The following is a 6,000-nucleotide window of genomic DNA, read 5'->3' on the forward strand; positions in this document are numbered from 1 at the left end:
CGGGTTGCTGAACATTGACGCTCGCGCTACGTGTAACATCGGCAACGTTAGCTTGAGTACACACTGTCAAAATACGCAGAAGTCTTAGAATTAAAAAATATGCAGGCACAAGCGTGCATATTTGTTGGTTTGATTGCTGATTTCCGCCCTGTTGCATGGTGACGATATAAAGCACGACTCTTGTACGCATAAGGGAAACATTTACGGGCCGTTTACTACAACAATGTTTCCCCGCGTGGAGTATACAACTTTCTGCAGATTTAGGAGCACGTTGAGGAACACCAGGTAGCCGAAATTTATCCGGAGTACCTCACAACGGCGTGCCTCATAATCATATCGCGATTTTGACGCGTAAAACCCCACCGATTAATTACTTAGCTTTCGGCGACCTATATGGCGCTATTGCGAGCGAGCGAGGGCAAGCGGGTACGCATTTTGGCACAGGCAGCTTGCCTTGCGCGAAACACATGCGCGGAAGAGAATATCATTTCGTTTGACGTGCGCAGTAAAAAAAAAAAAGACAAAAAGAGAGAGAAGAAGAAAAAAGAAAAAGAAAGAAGAAAGAGAGAGAGAGAGTACATGAACCAACGTTTCTTGACCAGTATGCACTGATAACTAAGACAATAAAAACACCAGCCGACAATCCGCAGCTGCTGGTTTGGTCGAGTTCGCGGCATTAAAAAAAAAAGAAAAAAAAAAACGCCAGGCCTGCGCTGAAACCGCAGCACAGTCACAGCGAAAGCTGGAAGAGCGGCGTTTCTAGAGCCCGTTGTAAGCTCTCTTGGGGCTACTAATACAAGTACACTAGCAAGGTACCCACTACGCCATAAATCACAATTTTTGTGAAGTTGGGAAGCACCTACTAAGCCATTTCGTCATTCTGCGGAGAAGCGAGGCACCAGCTACACGTCTGTAAGGCATTATGTGCACTTTGTTGACGCGACGACTGATGACGATGAAGAATTATGGCTGAGCCCTTTTGTAATGGTTTGAAAGCTTTAAACGACCCACCAGTTATGTCATTTGCATTGGGTGACGCCCGGTCGCTATTTTCCTCTGTCGCCATGCAATACAACAGCGGCGTCATAATGCTTCATCGTCATCAGGCACAGCATCAACAAAGCGTATAATGCCTTACATGCGTTTAGCAGGTACCACGGCTCTCCGTAGAATGACGAAAAATGGCATAGTGCCTGCTTCCCTACTTCTCAAAAATTACATTGATTTATAGCGTAGTGGGTTCCTCGCAAGTGCACTAGTATTGGTTGCCAAGGAAGCCCATAAGCGCATGATCCATTTCCTCGGGGTCTCAGTAAAGTTCTTCATGTTATACAGCATGACGGGATAGGGAAATAACGACCGGGCGTCACCAAATGCAAATTGCATAACTGGTGGGCCGTTTAAAGCTTCCAACCCATTACAAGGACTGAGCCATAATTCTTCATCGTCATCAGTCATCGCGTCAACAAAGTGCACATAATGCCTTACAGACGTGTAGCTGGTGCCTCGCTTCTCCGCAGAATGACGAATAATGGCTTAGTAGGTGCTTCCCAACTTCACAAAAATTGTGATTTATGGCGTAGTGGGTACCTTGCTTGTATTTATGGCGTAGTTGGTACTTGTAGCCCCAAGAGAGCTTACAACCGGCTCTAGAAACGCCGCTCTTTCAGCTTTCGCTGTGACTGTGCTGCGGTTTCAGCGCAGGCCTGGCGTTTTTTTTTTTCTTATTTCGAGCACTGGCGGTTACGGACACTGGCGGCGGCGGCGGCGGACAACTACGGCGCCAAAAACGGCCGCTGAAATGATCTCATAACAGCTTTCGCTGTAAAAAAAAGAAGGGACGCTACTCTGGCGCTCATGAAACGATGGCGCGCCGGGCAGTGTTGACGCCTTCCGGATTTTAATTTCTTCCTTTCGAGAAGGCAACACTCAAATACCGTCCTCACCCCGGCGCCCAAGGACGTATGATCACGATTTTTCGGGGAACGGGCTACTTGCACGATCTCACGTAACAACTATGCACGTATGTAACGCAGTCGTTTCACGTGATCCACGTCTACGAGGCGTTATGCGGCTACGTGGGAACATAAGTGGTTGTCTCCTGGGAGTGGGAGCCTATGCAGTAACTCTGTGGGTAAGAGGCTGACGTCGCCGAAGTGTCGCTGATGAGCGAGAGTTCTTTGCTTTCTTCCACCTTCAGAGTTTAATTTTAGTGCAGCTGTGATTGACCTTTTTCTGTACCCACCTGCGTCTCTCGGTATCCTGGCAGCAGTGGGAGAGGAATACTACATTGTTATACTGACGTCCTTACTGTACGCTCTCTAGGCATGATTCAGCGGCAGCCCTTCCTTTCGGAAATGCTATGGTAGTGCGTCGCACCTCGTTTTGACAGCGTCGCCGTAGCGCGACAGACGTGGTTAGATGGGGGCGGAGAAATCGCATTTTCAGAAATCCTCGCAGACGTGTGATTCCTCGCGCCATAGGGGATCTGGTAAGGGGCAGGTTAGGTGACGCGCTCTCTGCCGCTGGCTGACGACACCCGCCATTTAGAAACAGACAACGTGGTCTTGCATTCTCGCGCTTCCGACCCACTGTGTTACGCCCTCAATGAAACCTAATAAATTTTATTAGGTTTCTTATTTTATTAGGTTTTTCAATGAAACCTAATAAAATAAGACCCGATGGTCCATAAGAGAAAGGCCAGCCGTCACTACGATGTGCTTTTATCAAAATTACGTACAGCTGTCTATTATTTCAACTTGCACAAGTATATCTTATACTACACCTATCCAAGGGCTTGTTCACGAAATAAGGGATTCCGCACGCAGTATACCTAACAACTATTAGCAATAAGTAACTGCGTCGGCATCACGTGTCACACTATGCTAACGTAAGTGAACAATAAAGGATGTTCTGCAGATGTTTCTTTTTTCTTGCTCACGGCAATTTTCATTTTATTGAGGTTTTCATCTTCACGGCACTAAAAGCTAATCCTGACAGCTAACGAAGCGCCGACATCAATGACACGACGTCATTTTGTTAATTTTTCAGCGTTCCCTCGAGTAAAACCTTGTCAACATCATCTCGAACTTTCCTTTATATTTTAGCGTTTTTTTATGACATCCGCATCGCTACAGCCATGAAACTTAATTTTCGTACTTGACGTAGAGTCCTGAAATTATCCGGTGCTTCGGTACTTATGTGTACATTGAACTCGAGAGACGCCCGGTCGTTTTCAGAAAAGTCTTATGTGAACAGTGACGCTGCATAAATGCTGTTTCTTTGTCAGCGCTATACCAGCGTCGTCGCTGGCATTATTACTTAGCTCCTTTCGAACGCGCGGACGTCGTCAAAGCTGACTTTTTCTAGGGCGGCCTACGACTACTTCTGCATTTACATAAAAGTGTTTATAAATCCATTGTAGAAGAGCTGAATATGAGGCTTGCGAAGGCGTTCTGACGATGAAAAATCAGATGGCATTCGAGCCTCGCAGATGAGAGTGAAAGAGCGCGACACTTCGGCATGAGGCAAAAGTGCTTTGCATGCATAGGGGTCACTGACGTGGAGTGAATTGTACGTATACAGTTCACGTCAGTGACCGCTAGCAGTATGCGCATATGTGCACATATGTGCGTACTGCCACCGTGACTAATAGAGAGAGGCATTTTACCCGTTGGTTCGTGCGGTCGATTAATAATTTGCTTCATTTCTTGGTATCGTCGTCTGGCGTAACCTATATTATGGATGCTTGCTGTAGCGCTTATCAGGCCTTTTCGCATTGGAGCAAGCGTATGAAGGAGCCGACGTCTCTCGATTGACGTCTTCTCATACGTGTGGATGAACATGTAAATGTACAAAGAACCTTGTCCTTTCCGCAAAGGCCCCTGTCCCCTTCCGCGATACAGTTAGAGCAACGCTCGATCAGGCCTCGCCAGGGCGAGTCACCAGTGTACAGAGCTCCTTCGTTGTTGTTTCGCTACGAACAAGTGGCGTCATGGGGGATCGGCCAATAGCCACACTGATAAAGCTGAATGAATGAAGAAATGAAATGTCACTAGTACATTCTCGAAAACCTATAAATTCAATGTGAAATGGGCCAGAAAATAAATGCTTTAGCGTAAGTTTTAACGCACTAAGAATAAAAACTGGCCGCGTATCTGCGTGCTTCGCTGCAAATGTCGTCGAAAGACGATAGTCGTCTGCCGGCCGTACTACATGGGCCCTCCTCTATGTTGAATCGCCGCATCTGGCTCATAGCGTCGCATTTACAGCGCAGCGCAAAAACACTAGCATTTTCCACGCAGCCTAAGAAACACTAGGGTCTTTAGAATTACGTATCTATGTATTTTGTAATAAAGGAACACACTACCTAATACTTATGTATTGATATTGCGCCTCAGATATGCGTAACATTTGCTTTTTGATCGACAATGTTCACAAGTATGAACGGCGCTACCAGTTCAAGATGGCTGGGCGTTACGCAAGTGGTTAAACTTTGGCCGGGTGGCTGAATCTGGTGACAGACAGACAAACAGAAAGAAAGAAAGAAAGAAAGAAAGAAAGACAGACAGACAGACAGACAGACAGACAGACCAAAATTTCTGCGTTTAAGTTCCCCAAGAAAGACGATTTCCTCAGAATAGTATACACAGGTGACATGATAAAAGAAGCGATGTATCGTTTCTTTCTCACAACAGAAAATGCAAATGGGAGAGTTAGGTTAAACCGGCGTAGCACCCCGGCCACCATGGTGGCTTACGGCTATGGCGTTGTGCTAATATACAGGCAAAGTGACGTTGGCTTCCTACGCGACATCCGTCAATTTTGTTCACCACCATAGCCGGTTGTCGCTGCCGCAGCTGATGTGCCAACGATGTCTGACGGCGGCACCCTAATCTTCTCATCGCTTCCCGAAAGCCGTTTACCTCATCCCTTGCATCATAACCCTTATACAATATGGCTCTCAAGCTCTTTAATCATTCATATTTTTTCGACTTTTCAAGACTTACCAACACTGCGCTCTAGCGCGCCCTGAATCACTGCCTTTACACAAAGAATATTCAAGGCTTTGCCATTCACAAGGCCACAGGTACATTCTGCATATGTCTGGGTGTGTTCTCTCCAGCATGTGGCTCCACTACTTTGCTTCAAAATATGGCCATTTCTGAAGAATCAACGAGCATCAGTGGTCAAGCACATACTGGACATACACTCATCATCCCACTGTGTGTGTTCAGCATTACTGTCAGTGTCAAGGTGAAAATTGCCCGTTGAATCGATCAAGAATGCACGTGCCTGGTTATCCTTTGGAAGCATCGCTGAGTGTATTGTCTAATACAGCTGTCTTCTGCAGTCTTGACCTTATCGACCATCAGTTGCCTCAAGTGCGCTCGAACACCGAACTGCATTCGCGAACGTTAGCGCTGGTATTATTAGTTTCTTAAAAATTTTACGCGCCTTTTAATATTTATTGTACACTTAAAGTGATAGGTGTTTTATCATGCCCAATTTAACTTCCTTATAGCTCACATTCCCTGCTGGGTGTTTGCGTAGGGCTTTCTTTCATTTATGTGTATATACATCTAGGTACCCATAATGCTTGGTAATGGGAATGACCTGTATTGATATCCTACTAGTGCACTCACGTCTTCATTAAAAACCACACGGTGCCTCATGAGTAGGGGTGCGCGAATAGTGAATTTTAGAACCGAATCGAATACGAATAAGAATCGAATACTGTTCGAATAGTTTTCGAATAGTAAGGCGACCAGTTTCAAAGCAGCCCTAGACTGGTAGGGCAACAATTTACAAAACAGCCCCAGAATTCTACAACATTTTATTTGAAACAAATATTCACAAGCTTTAACAAAGGAACATTACGATTACTTCTAACCGACAAAAAATACCACAGTTATTTAAACTGAGGCAAGCTGGTATACAGTGGCAACTAGAGCCTTCCAAATATTTTGTAACTGCAGGCTGAAATATAGCAGTGACTAC

Source organism: Rhipicephalus sanguineus, chromosome 1, assembly GCF_013339695.2.
Source record: "Rhipicephalus sanguineus isolate Rsan-2018 chromosome 1, BIME_Rsan_1.4, whole genome shotgun sequence".
NCBI lineage: Eukaryota > Metazoa > Arthropoda > Arachnida > Ixodida > Ixodidae > Rhipicephalus > Rhipicephalus sanguineus.